This window comes from Protopterus annectens, chromosome 1.part1, assembly GCF_019279795.1.
Source record: "Protopterus annectens isolate FY-2018-M chromosome 1.part1, PAN1.0, whole genome shotgun sequence".
Taxonomy (NCBI): domain Eukaryota; kingdom Metazoa; phylum Chordata; order Ceratodontiformes; family Protopteridae; genus Protopterus; species Protopterus annectens.
Window position 1 is genome coordinate 227,976,744 of NC_056726.1, and position 23,757 is coordinate 228,000,500.

A 23,757-nucleotide genomic window follows, 5' to 3' on the forward strand; every position below is an offset into this window, starting at 1 on the left:
TCACAAGTGGTAATTCAGTAAAGGTATTTGAAAAAAAAGACTATGCAAATAAATTTGAAATTAAGTGAGCTAAACCTTGTACAAAGGAAGTAACTGATAAAGTAGTCATTTTGACCTCCTGTACTAGTTGTGCCAGTAACACAAAATTGTGGAACATCCTTTATGTCACATGTAGTAGCATCTGCTCACTATCACTAATAATTGTACTATAGTCAGAGAGAAAAATAAACTAAAAATCAAAATAAATCTTTGTCTAGCAAGCAGTTGCACAGCGAATCACAAAACAACACTGAGTGGTTTCAGATAAACTCTGGGGTGTCCTGTGTACTGTCTTGATCAATTTACAGCTCACTAGGTCCTTTGTGAGGTCATGAGCTTGTCTGACAACAATGTAGCCCTTTTTTCCAAGAAACAGTGTAGGTAAAAAATAAAATATAAATCAAAATAAATCTCCTGCCAAGCAATTGCAGAATAAATCAAAATAACAACACTGTTTATTGTTTCAGATATGAACTAGAATCATGGCTAATCAACAGAAACAGAAAGAGGTAAATAATTACCTTTGCTAATAACATAATTTAGATTTTCAATAACTGTGGAAACAATTTGCAGAAAAATATTCAAAGGAAAATAAGATCACAGTGACTGGATTAAAAACAACCGACATAAAAATAAATGCACTCACACAGATATGGGGTCATTGTGCATTCAAATACCAGTGTACTGGAATACCTGTATATCTTTAAGAAGTAATATGCATATCTCCTTTTATGCAGATTTTATTATGCAGTGTCCATTTTTAACATTCTTTAAATATTTTCCTGCTGCTAACATAATTAAGATTTTTTAAGACCTCTGTGTGTGTGTGTGTGTGTGTGTGTGTGTGTGTGTGTGTGTGTGTGTGTGTATGTTTATCTATCTATCTATCTATCTATCTATCTATCTATCTATCTATCTATCTATCTATGTCTGTGTGTGTCTGTGTGTGTGTGTGTGTGTGTGTGTGTGTGTGTGTGTGTGTGTGTGTGTGTGTGTATGTTTCTACCTTACTAAGTCAACACACCACAATGTTGACAGCAAAAGTTTGACATCAGAGACACAGACACTAAACTATGTATGCATGATTAAAATCCTTGCCACATGTAACCAAGAAACTAAATAAAACTGCTTTATGCATGGGGGAATGCCCCCTGCACCACCCACACCCCCAGATAATTATATATACTAATCCTGAGATTGCACAATCACTGGAGAAAGGAAATATTTCCTCACCTGGGGATTGTTGATCTTACATAACTCTTTACCTTGTTATATGTCAAACATTTGTAGTTGACTTCTTGGTGTCAACATTGTGGTGTGCCAACTTACTGAGGTACCATATATCTATTGTGTGTGTGTGTTTATATACATATATATATCTATATATATATATATATATATATATATATATATATATATATATATATATATAGTTCCCTTTTATAATCTCGAGATACTGAAAGCTCGAATTTCAGTATCTTGAAACTATAAAGTCGAACAGCCCACAATCCTGAAACACACAAACACAAAAAACTGAAATCCCGAATATACACAAACCATACACCACACAATACCACACCATTCAACCCACAACACACAAACTACACAATCCTACACTACGTCTACGCAGGGGGCAGGCCCCCCTGCACCCCCCAAATCCCCCTACTTAGATATACCAACTCCGAGATCGCACTCACAGTTGAAAAAGGCATCACTCACATGCAGACATTCCATACTCCCTCACACACACATCACACATACACAAACACAACCTCCCTACCCCAACCCACACACACAACTTACAATAAAACTCACATATACTCACTTACCTTCACTTTCATAAACCATCCCTGCCAAACACATCCCATCCCATTGCCAAGCTACATAAATGCGGATTCGAGCTATTCGAATTTTGGCTTATGCACTTTTGAGTTTTTACATTTTCGCCTTTACGGTCCCGAGATACTGAAATTCGAGGTATTTCGGGATTGTAAAGGGGAACCACACAGATATATATATATATATATATATATATATATATATGTGCTGAAGATCTGGTGTTTATGATTTTTATATATGCAATAAAGTCAGGAGGTAAATAAGTTATATGGGTTTTCCCCTCTCTCTCTGTCTCTCTAGCTAGCTATATATAATGGATGTTTAAACATCCATTTAAAATTTATCTAGTGAACTTCAAGTGATTGTACATAATTTGTTGATCATCACCTGAATGAAATAATACTAAAACTTTAAAGAAAGTAAGCCTTGCTGCAGCTTATACACCCCCACATTAATATTATATACCAACTCCGAGATTGCAATACAAGCCAAAATAAACAGCCACTGCAAGTCCAAACGAAATGTAATGGAACCACAAAAGGAAGGCACAGTCTTCCATCAAGAAAGTTTATTTTCTTTTCACACACTCTAGCACCTCAGCTGTTAAGCCTTCAAGGAGTACAAATACAATGCAACTTCCTTCACCCCATATATACTCACTCAGTTAGTCAATTAAACAATTAATTAAATCAAATACTTCAAATTAAGTTCTTATTTAAATCCTTTGGGAACCAAGTTATCAAATTTCAAAGCAAAACATGCTTCTTTATGTAACAATTTTTCTTTTACTGCTACATGGTCTAAACAAATAGACCCCACTTGTTCTAAAACACAACCTTGCAAAAGTTTAAAATTGCTTGCATGAAATTCTTTAAAATGCATAGCTAAAGGACTATCACAGTTAACTTTTAATGTCTTTTATATGTTCTTGAAGATGCACTTTAAACTTTCGTTTACTTTCACCTACATAAAACTTGTTACATGGACATTTGAAAATATACGCAATTTCTTCTGCATTGCCAGTATAACATCCATTTGGAAAAAAAATACAGAGTTAATAGTAGTAAAGTTCTTTACAACATGAAAACAAATAGAACATTTCCCACACCTAAAAGTGCCATATCTTAAAATAATCTATGTATTTGTACTTCAGGCATTTGAAATTTACTGTGCACTATTTATATCAGAAATACTATGGCTCTTTTTATAAGAAATCAAAAGTCTGTATACTAAACATTGTTCCAAAATACCATCTTTGAACAACATAGGCCAATAGTAATGTAACATTTGTACAATCTGTTGACTTAATACATTTTAAATAGTCACAAAATCAACAAACTTACCAGTATGGTTGGCACTATTATTCCCCGCATCTCCCCTACCTTCTCTTTTATCAAAATCTATCAACTCAATAAATGGAACTTCATCATTATGTGTATTTACTGAGTTTCTTCTTCTGCTTAGATATTCATCTTTATAACGCTTAGTTCTAACCCTATTTAAAGCTTCTACCACTTCTGTAGTGTCATATCCTCTCTGTATACACATTTTATCTGAATCTAATATTTCTTCTTCAAAATTTTTATCTATATTACACAACTTACTTATTCTCAGAAACTCAGTGTATGGTAAAGATGAAATCAAGTTGGGGAGGGGGTGACAGCTGGAACCATGTAGGAAATGTGAACCCCACCTTGAACTTTCTGTGAACTTTCCTGCCAATGAATCCTGTTTGTTCACTCCACAATTCCAAATCTAAATAAGCTGACTCTCTCACCTAACTGTAAGACACTAAACCTGAGACCAAACTGGTTATTATGTAACTGCTCACCGAAAATTTTTACCTGATCATTACCTCCTCTACAAACAAAAATCAAATCATCTATGTATCTAAAACTCCTAATGACATGTTTTGTAAAGAAAGAAAGACCAAACATACTCTTAATTTCCAAAAAGCCATCATTAGGTTGGCATACATGGGGGCAAAGGATGCCCCCATAGCCATACCTTGTACATGATGAAAAATTACTTGGTTAAAAATAAAATAATTATTTTCTAAACAAAACTTAACAAGCTCCAATACATAACTTGGGAAAAGCCAAACTTCCTGATTTCCACTGTACACTGGTATCACACTGATAAAACTCCAGTAAATGCGAGCTGCTGATTTTAGATCAGTTGTATCTGCATTTTGTTCATTTGATAATTTGTATTTCAAATAATTTTTGGGAACTCATATATATATATATATATATATATATATATATATATATATATATATATATATGAAGTCAGACAGAAATAAATATGGTTATGTAATGAAAAGTAGACACCTGTGAAAGAGAGAATCACAGATGGTAGAACAAAAAGAGAAAGTCACAAAACACTGAATGACTCATAAAAGTGAAAAAGAAAACACTGAATACTTCACTTCCACTAAAAAAACTATATCAGTAATCCCCAGCCATAAAGCTTGAGATCAAGTGTCATCTTGGTGGTGATACAGTTAATGAAAGGGGTTTTAATTAGGTAATCTGTAGGGTTAGGTTTAAGGTTATGGTCAGTGTAAGCACACATGAGTAAGTTCGGCAGGGACCTTCACAGGACAAGAAAGCAAAATCTGAAGTTTATTGCCATTATTTAGAAGCTAAAATGAACAGACTATTTGCACTTAATGAAGTCCTGTATTAGCAAATGGGCTGGTGCCCCACAGCAGGACATAGGTTCATATGTTTATAGGTAGTTACTAAACTTGTGATGTTGAAGACCACTGAACAACCTAGCTTGATTTCCCTATAGTTCAAAAGCACTGTCTGGTTAATTGACTTCTACAAGGTAACACGGTAGGTAAATGGTGGTGGATAGAATCAAGCTCTGGACCACATGGAGCAGTTTGCTAATAGGTCATTCTTAATCCTCTTTAGTAAAGCCCAACTCTATTAACAATGAGTGCATGTTCTGTTTATATAGTTTAAGAAAGCAGTACACATAGTTTTGAAGATGCAAACATCAACGAAAAGAGTTGTTGATAAAAATGTGGAAGAAGGGAAATGTGTTAAAAGTCAGAAACTTCAGAGTATTTCTAGAAAATGATTAGTTTATAGCAGATAGAACAACTTTATTCCTTTAGGATGAGGTGTTGGAGAGCTGTGAGGCTTGAGATACTTATCCTGCAATGTTTGTCTGGAGGCCTAAAATACATTATGGAGGCATACCAAAGGAAGGTATCAAACTGTTAAACCAGCAACAGTCCAGCAAGCAAGGACATCCTGGGTTCAGTTTCTAAGCCATCTTCACAAAAAAAGATAACTCAAGAAAGAGAGAGAAAGAGTGCCATTAAAACCTATCCCTTTGCTCCAAAATAAAATACTTTGGGAAAAAAAGGGGGGCAGCAGAAGTGACCAGGAAACTCATCAGAAAGATGGAGTGATTGTAAAGACTGAAGGTTAACAGGCTAAGGCAGACTGATGCAGAAGTAGGCTTGTAAATTAACTGGAAGAACTGTAATGCATCAATCCCACTTTATGAATGGTGAGACTGAAATAAAATATGATATTTCAAATCATGCTTAATGCACAACTACAATTTGCTTTGCAAATATTGGGATATACTTATACTTTTATTGGTTTGGATTGCTTTGGATTACTACAGCTTGGACAAAGAAGATCTGTATGGCTGATGAAAATGTAACTATATCTGTTAGTATAAACAGAGCAGTATAACTTAATTGCACTAACACATTGAAAACATGCATATTCTGCAATTAGGATAAATAAAACTTTATTTCTGAGTGAAGGGGTATGGGTATACATTAAGTGCTTCAGTTATGAATGTTAAAGGTTGTAATATAAGGCATTTAGCTAATAAGACAGCAAGTTAGAAGTAAAGGAAAATCATTTTAACTTTATCGTGTAGCTTAGTAAACTTAGCAAATGTAAGTAATTACAGCTGCTCGGTGGATATATTAGATTAGTAGTATGGAAGCAGTACATGATTGTGAAAAGAAGAAATGTCTATATGGAGTGTTTTAAAAGCATGGGGTACTGAGTAAAGAGTTTGTATCCTGCTGTTTAAGATAGTAATGATTGTTTTATATATATATATATATATATATATATATATATATATATATACATATACATATACATATATATATATATATATATATATATATATATATATATATATATATATACATATATGTATATATATATATATATATATATATATATATATATATATAGTCTGGTCTCTGGCATTTAAAGTTCAAATGTAGTAAAAACAAAAAAAGTATAGCAATGTCCATCATATTTATCCCTGCTACAATAGGCTTAGATATAGGGGTTATATTCTGCCAAGGTAATAACAGTCAGACAACTTCCAAAGATTCAGGCACCTTCCATACATTCAAGATGTTAGGCAGCTTGAGCAGAGCTGCCTAAAAAACAAGTTTGAGTGTCAAGCCCTTCAGAGCTTTCCTGCCAACAAAGAGATAACTCGTCTGCAGGCTTCAGAGGATTGATGGGTGGCTTCTGCTGTTCATTTGTGAACAAATAAGTTCCCTTTGGGGAAAAACCTTCCACATTTAAATATTCATTGTTAATTGAACTTTCCTTGTCAGGAAAGTTATTTTGCTACTAAGAGTTTGTGATATAAAAGAATGTCTCAAGACTTAACTGTTCTTTTAAATGGGAATACCTCTTTTTCCTGTCAGTTTAAAAGCTATTAAAAACAGCTGAAAACCAATTTTCTCTGGAAAAAAAGATATCTGATTTACTTTTTGCCATGTGCAAAATGCATTAAAGTGCTTTTTACTGTATTTTATTGAGGAAAAAGTGATGTTTTGCAACTTTAAATTTTTACTGGTTTGTGCTGTTGGTTTTCCACGGGAAAGAGATACTATGTTTGCCTTCACCATGGAACAAACTACCAGTCCTGTGGCTGGTCCTTTTTCCAACCACAAAAAGAAAAAGTTAGGTAAATAGCTTTTGCCACCACAGCAGACTAGCAATTTGCCTCAGCCACAGATGGCTGACACTGCTATGGCCAAAGCTGCTTACTCAGACCGCTGATCTTTTACTCGGATCCATCTAGTGCAGCACCTATAGCCAATATGGACCAGGAGGAATAGCCATATCTTCTGCAGATATTTGGGTTCCCTCTGTGGGCAGTCCTGTGTAGGTGGCAGTCCTGTGAGAGGTGGCAGGGAAGTTGTCCCTGTTTAGTCAGAATCTTGTGCCCTTCCAGGGGGAAGGTGCTGTTGTCATTAACAACCATGCCAGCCCCTGTTTTCTTATCAAAAAGAAAGAAAACTGAACATGTATCTGCTACTTCCCAGATTTATCTGGACAGGTATAGTTTACTAGATCAATTTTAGGCTACCGATCCTTCTTATAAGGGGGTGTCTCTTTTCCTGAAGTGATTCAAGACTTTTTTTTAATCAGGACAGAAAAATGAAGGGACAGATGCTGGGTTTTCTCCTCATATTTCTGATTCAGATTCAAAGAAGAGCATAGTATCTGATTCTCCTTGTGGGGGATTCTCTTTCCCTCTTTCAATGAGGCTATTTCCAGAGTGTTTTCTGTATGAAAATACTGAGGTTTCTCAGGCCTTCGGAAATATTATTAGCTGTTTCAAATGGAATGTCTTGAACCTTCACCCATTCCACTGGTGCTATCAGGTGTAAGTGTGTGTGTGTGTGTGTGTGTGTGTGTGTGTGTGTGTGTGTGTGTGTGTGTGTGTGTGTGTGTGTGTGTCACTGATTACAATGTTCTTAAAAGTCAGCCTGCTGCCCTTAAAAAGTCAGACTGATTGTATGAAGTTCCTCAGTCTTTTAAGTTTTTATAGTCATCCCAAACCTGACCCAACAGCTATAGCTTAAATAAATTCTACTGCTGCTCAACATTTAATTAATTCCAATCCTACACATCCTCACAAGGCTGGGGAAGTAAATGATAAGTATGTGAAAAAGTGTATGCATGTGGAACACTGATTTTCAGAATTTTGAACTGTTAGGCTCCTGTGTTAAAGTGAATTCTGACTAAATGTGAAAGCATGATGAATGTTTTTTTTTCAGCAGTTTCTCTTGCAAGGAAAAATCTGCTTTAAATGGTTTACTTTCTTCTGTCTCACAGGTGACAACTCATAGTTTAAAGTCTGTGAATGACTCTATTGATACTTCTTACAGGCCTATGGCCACTGGTACTGTATTTGAATAGGTCTTCCTGGGTGTGTTCTCAGAACCTTCAAGATGATGTGAAAAATACGATTTTAAATTCTTCTTTGGATAGAAATTTAGTTTGTGGTCTCCCCCTACTTCAGAGGTTATAAAAAAGTGTGATGAAAGAGGTAAACTGATAAAGCAAATTTGATTTTTCAGCACTCCTTTTCCAATTTTCCAAGGGATTCCCTACCCCTTATTCCACCTTAGTTCAGAAGCAAAATAAACAGTATCAGTAAAATGCTAGTAAACAGACATTTAAGAAACAATGGCAAGGGTGTTCTGAAAAGACGACAGGAACTCCACAAAACAAAGAACAGTCTAACTGGTCAGAATGACTATTTAAAGGAAAATGCCCCCCACACCCGTAAGTCTATTATTTTTCCCTTCTAGAAAGTCTGAATCTCTGTGTTTCTTTTTGGTGAAAGCTAGTTTTAAACAAATGGCTTCTGAAGATCATTCACTAAGGTTACAGATGGCAGCGGGAGAAAGTTCCTCCTTTTCAGGAGGTTATCCCTCATCCACTAGACCAGACTCCTCTATTTCCTCCGTTCCTTCAACATATGATGTCTCAGGAAATATACAGTCCATTCATCTTTTACAGTTTGGGAAAGGTTTTTATTCAAGGATGTTTTTGTTGCCAAAGAAGGAAAATGCTTTGGGACCATTTCTGGATCTTTCTTTCATAAACTAATTTGTGATACTGGCCAAGTTTAAAATGCGGTCACTTTACAACTTCTTACTTCTTCTTCCTAATTTACATTTTCTGGTAACACAGATTTAAAATATCCTTTTCATTACATCTGTATTCACCCAGATTACAGGAGCTTCTTAAGGTTTTGTATGTCTATGTCACATTATTATTTCTCTGCCTTACACTTTGGACTACTGACTACACCAAAAGTGTTCACAAAGTGTCTCACTCTAGTTATAAGTCATTGCAGGCTACAGCTTATCAACAATGATTCAATCATATAGGTTCCTGGATGTTTACTATTAAAATGTGGATCAGCACTTTAAGGTCAAATGCATGTTTCCCAGTTCCAGTAATGCCAATCCACAGTAATGAAAGGTAGTGTGCATTCGTTAGTATGAGACTGACATTCTGATAACAGATCACACTACAGTGGGGATCAGGAAATTTACCTTTTTCCTCACTGTAGTGCGATCTCAGAATTGGAATATATAATTTCCAGGGGGGTGAGGGTGCTGGGGGGCTCACTCCCTGGAAAACAGCTAAATTGTGTTGTATAATTCAAAGTTTTTAGGAGATGTCTGACATCACCTCCTGCTATTTCATTTAATGTTGAGTGTGGACATCGGAGAAAGGTTGTTCAGAATTATAGGCAGGTAGAAATTATGGATATAGCATTATTTTTTGACTTATTGACTACAATTTTTTGACTTTCCATATATTAATAGTAAACCATTCCTGGAGTGTCAGTGAGACACCTCAGTACAATGAGTTTTTCTTCAGCAGGAAAAATAGGTCTATATCTGTATCTATATCTATATCTATATCTATATTTATAACTATATTTGTTTCTATATCTATATCTAGGGCTTTCCATTCAGACCTTTGTCTCTGCAAAGGAATACATACCTCAAAATCCGGAGGTATTCTGTCAAAGAGATTACCTCATTATTTTGGTGTCATGGCATTTATGATTCTCATGACACCCCTGGCAAGACTCCACATGAGAAGGATACAAAGGTATCTTAACTGATTTTGGTCCCAGCTACCATTATATAGTTAAATCCACTTGGTGTAGACGGCAAATATCTCTAAAACCAGGTCCCCCTCCCACCCCTGCTCCAAAGCTGTCAGTCACCACAGGTGCCTTGGACTTTGCTTGAGGGAGCAATTTCAGAAGGGCTAAAAGTGCAAGGTGTTTGGGACACTGAGGAGAAACACAAGCACATAAATGTAAAAGAGATGCTTGCCATGATCAAGGCAATCAGTTCTTTGTATCATGTCTGGTCCTCTGGTCCTCTTTAAGCAGTTACAGGCAATACCACAGTAATGTGGTATATCAACAAGTATGGGATAACCAGGTATTACTCCCATTGTAGATTAGCCCCGTTGGCTTGGGATATAATGTCACAGCACAATCTCACTCTACAGGCATCTTGCATCCCATCAATGCAACCAGTGTGACAAAAAAGCTCAGCAGTACAAAGGCAGACCCTCATGAACAGAAACTAGATCAGGGGAATTTCCAAGATTTGTTCCATCTGTCGTGAGTTTCTCAAGCAGACCTTTGTTCCTCCTCTGTGATCAATCATCTGGCAAAATTTGGATGCAGGACTCCATGCAAAAAAGCCTGGAAGACAGATGCCTTTGCCTTTCCTTTGAGAGGAATGGTCTTGTATGTTTTTCCACACATTCCACTGATATTCAGGTTACTTCTGAAGATTCAGGAGGAATCCCCCAGTATCATTGTGGTGACTCTCTTCCAGCCCAGACAACAGTGGTTCTCCCTTGTTTTGGAAATAGCCAGGAGCAATTATTACAGTTTTTCTCACAGAATGGATCTATGTACACACCCTGAACCTAATCAACTTCAACTGACTGCTTGGAAGACAGGGTCTTAATTACATTTAGGCAACTCTTTACTGAGGACGTGCAGCAGGTACTACCTGAAGCAAGATAGCCTACTACCACAAAATCAAATATTGGTAAATAGAAAACATTTTCTTGTTGGTGCCAACAACATAACCACCACCCATTCAGAGCTAGTGATTTTAGTTACTAACCTCTTGCTATTCTTACTTCTCCATCAGAGGTGATTTGTCTGCAGTTTCAACATGTCTACCCATGAATCTCCATCTTTCAATGCATTCGTATGTGAAAATGTTTTTGAAAGGGGTTTTGTGTAACAGATTCACAAGGAAACATTGGCTCCCTCTCGGGATCTTAACACTTGCTCCATTTAAAACAGCTTACCAGGCTGACTTGAGGTTCTTAACTTGGAAAACTATTTCACATATTGCTCTGACCATTGTAAAAAGAGTATCTAATTTGCAAATTCTTATGGTGCATTAACCCTATCTCATTTTCAATAGTTACAGGGTTACTTTGAGAATTAATCCTTATTTTATGCTTAAAGTGGTATCCAAGTTTACTTTCAGTCATGCTATGCATTTCCCTGCTTTCTTTCCTAAGCCCAAGAATAAGGGAGAAAGGATGCTCCATACCTTAGATGTCCACAAACAACCCATCTACTGTCTTGTTAAAACAATCTCTTTCAGATCTTTTGATCTGTTGCTTCTTTCTTGTGAAGTGAAAAAGAAGAAACATTCTGTGTCTAAACAGATTATTTTGAAACAGAGGTTTCTTGCTATGACCATTTGTTATTCCCATCACAACAAAACTATTCCAGGGAGGGTCAAGGTTCATTCTAACAGGGGCTTGGCTTCATCTGTGGCTTTTTGGAAAGAGTTAGATTTTAGAAGTATTCTAAAAGCAGCAATTTGGCCCTCTGTACATACTTTTTTCAAATAATTACAAGTTTGATTCTTTCTCTAGGTCTAGATCAGGCATTGCTGGTACCATTCTCCAGAGACTCCTGCACCATTCCCTTTTCACCTCCCATATGCTGCAAAACAGCACAGTCTACCCATATAGCTAAGGCTGTTGCAGGAGTAATCAATATGATGACCATGCTACAGTTGTGCAAGTACACTTATCATAACAGATGTTCAAATGATCACTGCTTCAGTAGATGTCCTTCCTTCCTTCCTTCCCCCTTAGTTTTTGAATACATTTTTTTGCCACAGTGTGTGTATTTGTATATATTTTTACTCCTAGCTATGTCATCTCAGGGCTAAGCCCCCATTACTCAGTCTCATGAAAGCTCTGAAGTGCTTGTCACATACTCCAGTCTTTTTAGGCAGCTCTGTTTGAGCTGCCTAATGGTTTGTGTACGTGGAAGGTGTCCTGAAGCTTTGGAAACTGGCCAACTGTTATATCATGGCAGGATATAAATGGTCTAGCTAAGGCTACTCCAGCAGTGAACATTCAAGCATTCTACTATTATGGTAAGTTTACTTACACAATTGTAATTCCGGATGTTTTTTAGTAAGCTTATCATTTTCTTTGATTTTTAGTTTCCAGCAGATACTCACAGGCTGTGTATACTATCTTTATCGAGTGGAACTTAGCAAAAGGGTCAGTATAAACTTCAGTGTATCAAAATGTGGGAAAAGATGTAATGTTAACCATTCAAGCAGCAGCCAGACTGTGATGAGTAAAGTCAAAATAAGAACCAAGAATTGAACAATAGAAAAGATAGTCAGAAAAATGAAAAGGACTAGGTGGCAAAGTAGTTATACAAATGACGTGCTTTTCCTTTTCGGATGGGATAGAAGTCAGATAGCAATTTTGATTTTGCTATATGAAAAGATCGCAAGAATGAGAGAATTAGAGATGCAAAACTAATTTAGGTTAGCTACCGTTGAAGTGACACCTCAACCCAATGTGCAAAAATGAGAAAAGGGTTTTTGGATGGATGGAATGCCTGTTGAAGAGTGCTGCTCTTTCTAAAAAAATATTTGATTATATATTTGTGTCTGGGTGTGTTGTGTCTGTGTATGTTTCCATGTAAGGGATGGGAGGACGTTTATAATAGGTAATGTGCCAGTAGAAAATGCTGTACCATAAATTCCATGAAGTAGGAAAATGCCACTTACTGAGTGCAGTAGGAGTGAATTACTTGGGAGGGGCTGGGGGGGGATGACAAATCAAAATAAGGTCATGCAAAGAAAATTTTAAAGGAAAATATATGTGAAAATGGCTGCATTTTCCAAATTAACATAGAATCTAAATGGCTTTTTTAAGTACAGATAAATGACAATGCATATTATTTTGCAAACATGTAAGCAGGGAACAAATATTAATGTTGTAAGACATGCATTTAGATAGGACTGAATGTGTGAATTTGATAAATATGGGATTCAAGCAGGTAATTCATCTGAATACCAGGGGCATAGGAAGGGGAGGGTCATGATTTTACTAGGAAGAGGAGTTACATTTATAACAGAGGAGGAAAAAAAAGGATTGATGTGAAACATTTGTGGAAGTAAGAGGGGATTTAGAAACTGAATTACCTTGATAAGTATATAGTATCACCCAAGGCTTCAGTTTTAGAAATAAATGGGGTGTATCATAATGGCTAAGGATGTTAGAATGCCAGGGGAAATAATACATTTTCTTAATTTTAAGGGGAGATTGGAATATTCTTTGTAATAATGTGGATGGTCAGGCAGTCTGAGGAGTAACATTGACAGAGAGGGTGGACTCTATATGATGGTTAACTTTAGGAGCTCAAGTGAATTCATGTCCCATTCCCACAGGTATGCTCTTCTACTGGAAGAAATAGAGGATCACCCAATTACTGTGTCTGATCATGCACATATAAACTTTAGGAATAGAGCTTAAGATGGTTGGTGCTGCTCAACTTACTTATTAAAATGCAGGCATTGGGTCAGAAATAAAATTGGAAAAGTAGTAGGAATGATGGAAAAGGAGACAGAAGAGACTGCTAGCTCCTGAAAAACAGATTTTATAGCTGTGGTTGTGAGAAAGGGAAGAAAATTCTCGGAAAATAGAATGGAAGATATTGTGAAGGGTTAGAGACAGCGAAAGTACACACTTGAAGAAATCCATTCATGCTGCTGCTGCTGCCATAACTGCAACTAACATGCCAACTGATGGTGTAATATGTGATTGTGTTAGTATCTGGCATAGCCTGAAGCCCAGGAAGAGCATGGATGGACCTGTGCGCTGCATACTGTATCACTCTGTACTGGCAGGCCGGAAATCTCGTACAGTGTCTGCGTTACCGTGTGAAATTCCTGGGGTCTGCTATGAAATAGTATGTCTTCTCTTTCATGCAGAAACAGGTAACTTAATACCGTAGTGACTATCTTGGGTGCTGATGCCTGGCAGATAATAACAGTAGACCAAGTGGCTACTGAGATGTTTATATGGCCAAGATGGAAAATACTGCAATAACCTTAGTATCTAACACGGTAAGCCATCTGTCATGTCCTGAACAGGTCATGTACACATCTGACATTAGATTGCCACACTACAAAACCACTCAGCAATTTCAGTTTTAATTAGTATCATCAAATGAAGATCATATCACTAATTGAAGGAACTGTGTTTTAGATTTCAGTGGGGGGGGGGGGTTGTAGGCATCTTTTTAAGTTAACCACAGTTCTTTGAGATCATTTCAGCAATGGGCATGCGATTTTGTTAGAGATGACACCCTTAATGTATAAGGTGAGTGGTTATAGCAGACATAACCTCTATGTAGGGGTTGAAGGAGGGTGCAGTTATTAAAATGATACCTGTCTAGGGAGTTTCTTTAGGAATCCTTTTATTTCTTACTATGCTAGTTTCACCAGTGTTATTTATTTTTTAATATAATTTTTTGGAAAGTCCTTCAAAATCATGGAAATATAACCCAGGGAAGTTCTAAACACCTGTAGAATTCAGACATCTGTTGATCAGTTAGGGTGACAAATTCTTGTCTGTTATGGTATCTCAGTCTGTCATAGCCAATTTATGCATATAACATCATTCTTCACAACATTATTCAAGTGTTATTGAACCATATCGACAGTGCTAGGTTACACTGTCCATATCATTGCCATTTGGGCCCATGTTCTTCTTTGCATATGCATAGCACTGATACAATACCGTGATACAATACCATTCCCAATATGAATTTATAAACTCTCAATGACTATGTAATAGGAGTGTGTGACTTACTAGAGAGAATACTACTGCTCCTTAGCTGTGTGCCTTAGGTTAGTTTGGGAAGCTGTAGGGTATGTATTGAGGGTAACCCATGCACTTTTTTCTATCCTTGTTATCATAACTCTCAAACAACCCTGATATATTTTTGTTCTGCCCATCATAAAATGTTTGATCTTCTGACAAATTGCAGAGGATGATAGTTATTTTGTCTGTAATGCATATATTAACATTTCAGACTTCTTATTGCTCAGAAAATAAACACTAATGCAAAACTTGTTTTTCTATTAACTTTCTAAGTTAATTAGAAAAACATTTGATGCATTCAGTCCTCAGCATCAAGAGAATGATTAATTTAAATGACTCCTAAGTCCTTCTAAGTCAAGAAACTATTTTGCAGAGATTTTCTCTGAAATCCTGTTTTGAAAACGCGTCATATGATTTCCAATATCTGATACATATGAGTTACAAAACATTGAAAATGTAAAAGGTCTTTGGTAGACATTAAACTTCACACCAATGCTTGAATCAAAGGTGTCTGCTGATGGAGATTTTATACTGCATATTTATGAAGGGAACTGACATTTTAGCTTTGAAAAGTTACTAATGTAATGGTCAGACAACAGCCTGCATCTCTGAAAGTCTGCAAGACAGATTTAAGATGTGAGTGGAAGAATTGTTCCCCCTGCATGAGCGCTTTCTAATAATGTATGACAAGATCTTTGTAACTTATGCATATAATATTTTTACACTATTTCAAACAAGTATTAATCTATAAAACTGTGCTTAGATGGAAAATATCAGTGGCAATATTGCGTGTCTTAATGTTTTACATAAAATGACAATTTGTTCACATGTGGGTCATACATCTTTTATGAAATTAATATAGTTATGAAATATAGTTAATAATCAAAACTATTTTACCAAAAAATGTATGTATAGCTCCATTATTGTATTATTAGTTTACACACAGGAAATATCTCATAGTTTTATAGCTCTTTTTCAAATTTTCCTTAATAACTTTGGCTCTGTACATGCCATGCTGACCATTTTACTATGCAAATTGCCAGTCATGTCAGCCTGTAGATACTACCACCTTACTGTCATTATTTTAGTTAAGCATTTGCAACAAAAATTAGAAATTAGACTTAGATAACAGTGAGGAGCATACTTATTTCAAGAGAATACAGACATCTCCTGCTAAGATAAATACAATTACAGGAGACTTAGGAACTGTGCTTCCAACAAAAGTATACATCATCAGGGAATCAAAGTGCTAAAAAATTGCGCTTGATTTTTATTCTTTGTTTCTGGGTTGAGAGCTATGCCGGTTATGAAAACAAAATCATTTAGAGTTATTCAAAAATTATATGTGAGATTAAATTTTGCTTAAAGATCATGTCCAAGATTTTTCTGCCATTTCCTTTTGTTGTAATTATGCCTTCATAATGAGAAATAGGCTTTCCAATCCAAAAGTGTATAGCTTTTCTTGAGTTTCTTCAGTAATATTATGTTTCTAAAACATAATAACATTGCTTTTTTTTTTTACTCTAAGTAGAGAAGCTATACAATTACTTTCTGATTCCATATCAGCAATAGCATCATTTTAATCTTTATCACCTCTTCATCATATCCATTACATCTGCAGTGTCATCTCATCATCACTCTTATCTTCTTCACATCAACATTTTCAGAACTGCACAGAATATTCCACAAGTTTTCATTCCATCACTAATCCATTCAATGTGTATTCCAAGTAACCTATAGTGTAGAGCAAGCATTGATATGATTCTTATACCCCAATCTTTCCAAAAGTAGTTATCCCATGAGTGACAACTATTAGTGTCACATCACATCTATGGTACTATAATATACTATATGATAAGCATAATACACTTTACAAAGAATCTTATTATATGCTATACTTTTCTGATTTCAAATGAAATCACCCGCATTTATATGTGTATTTCTTTTTTAATTTTTATTTATTGTCTGATATTGTGCTGGTCCCAAGCCCGGATAAATGGGGAGAGTTGCGTCAGGAAGGGCATCCGGCATAAACCTTTGCCAAATCATACATGCAGACGACAGTACAGAAATACATACCGGATCGGTCGAGGCCCGGGTTAACAATGACTGCCACCAGTACTGTTGGCCAACAGGGTGCTGGCGGAAATTGGGCTACTGTTGGCTGAAGGAGGAGAAGAGGGGGAAGGCATGCCCGAAGGCAGGTAAAGGCTAGGACTGTGATAGTAAGGGTCGGAACTTTGAATGTTGGCAGTATGACTGGTATAGGGAGAGAGCTAGATGATATGATGGACTGAAGGAAGGTTGGTATATTGTGTGTGCAAGAGACCAGATGGAAGGGGAACAAGGCTAGGTGTATCGGAGGTGGTTTCAAATTGTTTTATCATGGTGTGGATGGGAGAAATGGCGTAGGCATTATCCTGAAGGAACAGTATGCTAAGAGTGTTTTGGAGGTGAAAACAGCGTCGGATAGAGTCATGTTTATGAAGCTGGAAATTGATGGTGTAATGATGAATGTTGTTAGTGCATATGCTCCATAAGTTGGGTATGCGATGGATGAGAAAGAAAAATTTTGGAGTGAATTGGATGAAGTGGTGATCACTGTACCCAAGGGTGAGAGACTGGTGATTGGAGCAGATTTCAATGGGCATGTTGGTGAAGGGAACAGAGGTGATGAGGAAGTGATGGGTAGGTATGGTGTTAAGCAAAGAAATGCAAAAGGTCAGATGGTAGTGGATTTTGCGAAAAGGATGGACATGGCTGTGATGAATAAGTATTTTAACAAGAGGGAGGAGCATAGGGTGACATACAAGAGTGGAGGAAGATGCACACAAGTGGATTATATCTTATGTAGAAGGGCCAGTCTGAAGGAGATTGGAGACTGTAAAGTGGTGGCAGGAGAAAGTGTAGTTAGGCAGCATAGGATGGTGGTTTGTAGGATGACATTGGTGATCAAGAAGAGGAGGATGAGTGTGAGGGCAGCACCAAGGATCAAATGGTGGAAATTGAAAAAGGGTAACTGTGAGGTGATGTTCAGGGAAGAGTTAAGACAGGCACTGGGTGGCAGTGAAGAGTTACCGAATAGCTGGGTAATTATAGCAGAGCTAGTAAGAGAGATGGGTAGAAAGGTGCTTGGTGTGACATCTGGAAAGAGGAAGGAGGACAAGGAGACCTGGTGGTGGAATGAAGAAGTACAGGAGAGTATACAGAGAAAGAGGTTGGCGAAGAAGAAGTGGGATTGTCAAAGAGATGAAGAAAGTAGACAAGAGTATAAGGAGATGAGGTGCATGGCAAAGAGAGAGGTGGTGAAGGCTAAGTATGAAGAGTTGTATAAAAGGTTGGACACTAAGGAGGGAGAAAAGGACCTGTACCGATTGGCTAGACAGAGGGACCGAGTTAGTAAAGATGTGCAGCAGGTAAGGTTGATAAAGGAAAATGGGGGAAACATACTCTCAAGCGAGGAGAGTGTGTTGAGCAGATGGAAAGAGTACTTTGAGGGGTTGATGAATGAAAAGAAAGAGAGGGAGAGAAGGTTGGATGATGTGGGGATAGTGAATCATGAAGTGCAGTGGATTAGCAAGGAGGAAGTAAGGATAGCTTTGAAGAGGATGAAGAACGGAAAGGCTGTTGGTCCAGATGAAATACCTCTGGAAGCATTGAGGTGTACAGGTGAAATGGCAGTGGAGTTTTTAACTAGATTATTTAATGAAATCTTGGAAAGTGAGAAGATGCCTGAGGAATGGCGAAAAAGTGTTTTGGTACCAATTTTTAAGAATAAGGGTGATGTGCAGAGCTGTAGTAACTACAGAGGGATTAAACTGATCAGTCACAGCATGAAGTTATGGGAAAGAGTAGTGGAAGCTAGGTTAAGAAAGGAGGTGATGATTAGTGATCAGCAGTTTGGTGTCATGCCAGGAAAGAGCACTACAGATGCAATGTTTTCTCTGAGAGTGTTGATGGAGAAGTACAGAGAAGGTCAGAAGAAGTTGCATTGTGTCTTTGTGGATTTAGAGAAAGCATATGACAGGGTGCCTAGAGAGGAGTTGTGGTATTGTATGAGGAAGTTGGAAGTGTCAGAGAAGTATGTAAGCATGGTACAGGATATGTACAAGGGTAGTGTGACAGTGGTGAGGTCTGTGGTGGGAGTGACAGATGCATTTAAGGTGGAGGTGGGATTACATCAAGGATCAACTCTAAGCCCTTTCTTATTTGCAATGGTGATGGACAGGTTGGCAGACGAGATCAGACAGGAGTCCCCGTGGACTATGATGTTTGCAGATGATATTGTGATCTGTAGTGAGAGTAGGGAACAGGTGGAGGAGACCCTGGAGAGGTGGAGATATGCTCTAGAGAGAAGAGGAATGAAGGTCAGCAGGACTATGACAGAATATATGTGTGTGAATGAGAGGGAGCATAGAGGAATGGTGAGGATGCAGGGAGTAGAGGTGGCAAAGGTGGATGAGTTTAAGTACTTGGAATCAACAGTTCAGAGTAATGGTGAGTGTGGAAGAGAGGTGAAGAAGAGAGTACAGGCAGGATGGAGTGGGTGGAGAAGAGTGTCAGGAGTGATTTGTGACAGATGAGTACCAGTAAGAGTGAAAGGGAAAGTCTACAAGAGGGTAGTGAGACCAGCTATGTTATATGGGTTGGAGACAGTGGCACTGACAAAAAGGCAGGAATCAGAGCATGACATGGCAGAGTTGAAGATGTTAAGACTTGCACTGGGTGTGATGAGGATGGACAGGATTAGGAATAAGTATATTAGAGGGTCAGCGCAGGTTGGAAGATTTGGAGCCAAAGCCAGAGAGGCAAGATTACGTTGGTTTGGACATGTGCTGAGGAGGGATGCAGAGTATATTGAGAAAAAGATGCTAAGGATGAAGCTGCCAGGTAACAGGAAAAGAGGGAGGTTTAAGATAAGGTTTATGGATGTGGTGAGAGAGGACATGCAGGTGGTTGGTGTGACAGAGCAAGATGAAGAGGACAGGAAGAGATGGAAACAGTTGATCTGCTGTGGCGACCCCTAATGGGAGCAGCTGAAAGAAGAAGAAGTCTGATATTGTGCATTGTGCTAAAATCTACTTTTTATAACTTTTTAATAAACATTTTATAAAACACAAACACTGAAAAACTGCAATAATATGGTTGTTTACAGGTGGAGACAAATGTAAACAAGTTCATAATAATAATTATTAAAAGAACCAGTCAATAACAGTAATGTTTAACAGTTCAAGAAAAATATATAAAGCTTCTTGTTTACAAAGTACACTCTTAGTAAAACATTTACAAGTATATTTTAAAAGAATAATGTTTATTAGAAAATTATAGACAAAAGAGGAATATAAAAGGAACTTTGTAGGTGTAAGGATGAGATAAAAAGTTTTTTTAATGATGAGAACTACTTCTCTGGGAAGAAAAATAAAGAAAAGATGAATACAGGTTAGATGCTAAGATGTAAAATGAGATAGTTAATACATTTGGTTTAAGCAATTGGATAGTAGATCAGGTCAAATATTTTCAACTATCGCTGTTTTGTGAGCCCCATATAATTCATATTTATTCACATGTTTAGTCTGTATTTTACATAAAAGTTGTTTAATGGTCATATCTTGAAACTCTTTCCATATAATTATTTGGATGGTCAGATATTTTCTTGTAATATAAACTTCAATTAAAATAAAAATTCACTGCTAAAATTTTTATTGTTAACAAATCTAATACAGTTTAACAACTCCAATACAGCTTTTGGAATGTGTAATATATTAAATTGCCATGTAAAAATTATTTTGTTATAATCAACTTTAGCCATTTTACTTTTAGACAGGACCTGAGATCGTTAACAGGTAGTCAGTACCATAAACTATGGAGAAAACCAACTTTGTCTGGAATCCAAATAGAACACTGAAGTGAGGAATCCTTGTAAAATTGAACTTCCTTTACTGGGGTGAGATAGACATTATACATTATCATAAACTGTGTATAAAGGAGTTTTTTTTTTTCCCCAGAGGAATATATTTATAAACTGAATGATCATTTATTCTCTTGTTCCATTTATAGGTCCTTTGTTAGAGTTTGATCATATTTAATCCACATAAGTGAAAAGTGTTTTTTTTTTTCTTTAAGTATCATTCTATATATGTTAGATAAAGGTTTATTACCTTGTAATTTTTAAATTAACTTAGTTAATTTGTTTATTCTATCTAAATCATAGGGATGCACCTTGTATTCTTTCAGGAAAATGTTAATAATTCATTTAACATTTGTAGGTAACCTTTAGGCAGGGATAATTTTATTCATAGTTGTACAATTGAAGTTAGTTTTTTCAGAAACTATGTTCCATATTATAATTTTTTTTTTTTATTAAGGGAAATTAGATGGGTCTAGTATTTTATTTTTTAATTGAATGGTGGGATTTAGATTTAGAGTCTGAAAGAGTAATGCTACTACATAAAGTTTTTTGGTTTTATGTAGTTTTTGAAAGGATATAGATGTATGATTAATTTATGTAAATTACAATTTTCCAAAGTTTGCATACTGAAACTCACTTTGCGTTTATACCAGCTTGACCTTATTTTAATCCAAAATGGAGAATAAGCCTTATATTTATGATTCTAATTTCTACTCTTTAAAAGTCTATTAGAATTGATGACTAATGTAACACTTGTTCAGGAAGGGTGAAAACTCCAAGGGATTTGTGCCATGAGTTTACTGTATCTTATTCTTAGAGGTTTTAGAGACCAAATAAACCTATTTAATGATGTGGAAATAGTATTAAAATGTGTTTGATATAGGATAGAAAGAGGAAGTTAGGCAAAAAAGTAGCTTGGGAAATATATTCAATTTTGTTATAGCTACCCTAGTAAGAAGAGTGAATTTCAATTGTTGCCATCTTTCTAACTCAATTTTAATAGAGATGCATACTTTTGAGATATTATTTGGAGTATGGTTTTAATATTTTGGTTAAAATGTACTCCTATATATTTTAAAGAAGGACTAATTGGTATACCATTGAGAAAAGAGAGTGGAGTAGGCTTATATGTTTGATTTAAAGCAAATAATAAGTTGAAAGATAGAAAATTTTGAATACTTGTTTATGGCATGTACTACTTTATCTAAGTCAGAACCAGGTTGGAAAAGCAGATGTTTAAGTCACCTGCATATGCGGTTAATGAGTTTTAAAGTTTATTTATTTGTGGAGTGTTTAGATAAGTTTTTTGAACAATGGATAACCAAAGAGGTTAAATGTAAAAATTAAAACAGCAAGGTAAGAGAGGGCATCCCTGACTTACACCATTACTTAATAAAATAGGTTTTGAAGTGCTGTTGTTTAATATTAATTGTGTAGTGGAGTTTTTATTTTATACAGTGTATAAAGGAGTCAGGGAAACTGAATTTTGAAAGGATCTTTAAAAGAGAATCAGTATTAATATTAACCAATCAAAACCTTTAGATACATCAGTAGCTAATGTGAAGGCTCTCATTTTTATTTGAGAAATGTACTGTTTGCAGAGTCCCTAATGTTAAAGTTTAGTTACAAATGTATGTGTTCTTAATAAAGCCTGAGTGATCTTGTTAAATATTGGAGGGAAGGATGAATTTTACCCAGTTAACAATAACTGAGGTTATAGTTTTACCTCAAAATTTAAAAGGGCTACTTCTGTACAGTTTAGCAGGTAAAAAAATCTTCTACAGACTATAGAAAATACCCTACCAACTGGAAAGTTTAAAACTGTTTGTGCTAACAATAAAATCATCAGAAAGGTCGTTCATAATGACATGGAATTGTGTAGTACATGGACAGCTACTCAGCCTACAGTAAATAAAAACACAAGTTTAGTACTATACCTCATGAATATAGTTCCCTTCCACTGAAGTAACTGAGGGAAAACATATCTATTTTAGAATCAGAAATCCCACTATACATAATGAGAACATAACTACAGGAAAGAGAAAGGGTTAAAAAACTCTTGCACATGATATTTAAGTTATTTCTGAATCACAGGCAATGCTATAGAGCAAAATGTTGAAACTTCGGCATACATTGTTAACAAAATTCACAGAAAATGTAGTTTACATTTTTTCACTATTCATCAAAACATAACAAAAATGCACATTGCCAGATATGCAGAGTATTTGCATTTGTTGTACACTATATTTGTAAGCTCACTTCAACACATCAGTTAAAGAGCTCATTTATATTTTATTATTTATTATTAGTAGGCCTGTTCCTGAAGTTCATTGATGCAATTATCGCCCACTGTATCATGTTGGCATAAGGAAAAATATAAAGCATATTACTGCATCCTGGATGAATATTTAGCCACAATCACAGCTACATGCAAACCTGACTCGGGCAATTATCTACTTTCTTTTGCATTTGAGAGGGTTCCTCCTTAAACTTGTAGGACTATAGTTGTGATCCCTGATTCTCTTACTCTGAAAGGATAAATAAGCTATCCACATACTAAGTCTAAGGTTAGTGACAGCCAAGACATGGTTTGCCAAGGGTGAGTCACACATTTACATAGCTGAATGGTCAGCGTACAGCTCAAGCAGCCTTATGTCTAGTAAGGAATTGTAGTGGGACCAAATCAGAGATTGCAAACCCATTCATAGTGAAAAATGTGGCTTCATCCATAAACTGATAGGAGATATAATCAGATGTACCTTAGTAATCCAAAAGGGCTCTATGGTCAAGCTACTCTAGGTTGAAGACTGATAAGTTGATTAAACCATTTTTATGGCTCTAGCACCAGAGGAAGAAAAGGAAATAGATGAAGTCACAGTCTATGCCAGCATCTCAAAACAGCATGTGTGAAGAAGGTAGAACCGATATGTGGTCAAGCCAGTTATGGAAGCAAGGTAC